This window comes from Corvus brachyrhynchos, unplaced genomic scaffold, assembly GCF_000691975.1.
Source record: "Corvus brachyrhynchos isolate BGI_N302 unplaced genomic scaffold, ASM69197v1 scaffold696, whole genome shotgun sequence".
Classification (NCBI taxonomy): Eukaryota; Metazoa; Chordata; class Aves; order Passeriformes; family Corvidae; genus Corvus; species Corvus brachyrhynchos.
In genome coordinates, this window is record NW_008238369.1 from 711 (window position 1) to 1,162 (window position 452).

Here is a 452-nt window from a genome sequence, read left to right on the forward strand (position 1 = left end):
CCAACCCAAACCCCACCTGGGCCCACCTGGGCACAACCCAAACCCCACCTGGGCCCCCCTGGGCACCCCTGGACACACCTGGGCACATCTAGGCACAACCCAAACCCCACCTGGGCACACCTGGGCACAACCCAAACCTCACCTGGGCACACCTGGGCATACATGGGCACCATCCAAACCTCACCTGGGCACACCTGGGCACATCTAGGCACAACCCAAACCTCATCTGGGCACACCTGGGCACAACCTGAACCTCACCTGGGCACACCTGGACACACCTGGGCACAACCCAAACCTCACCTGGGCACACCTGGGCACACCAGGGCACACCTCAAACCTCACCTGTGTTCACCTGGCCACACCTGGGCACACCTCAAACCTCACCTGTGCCTCCCCAAACCCCACCTGGGCACACCTGTACCCCCCCAAACCCCACCTGGGCACGCCTCACA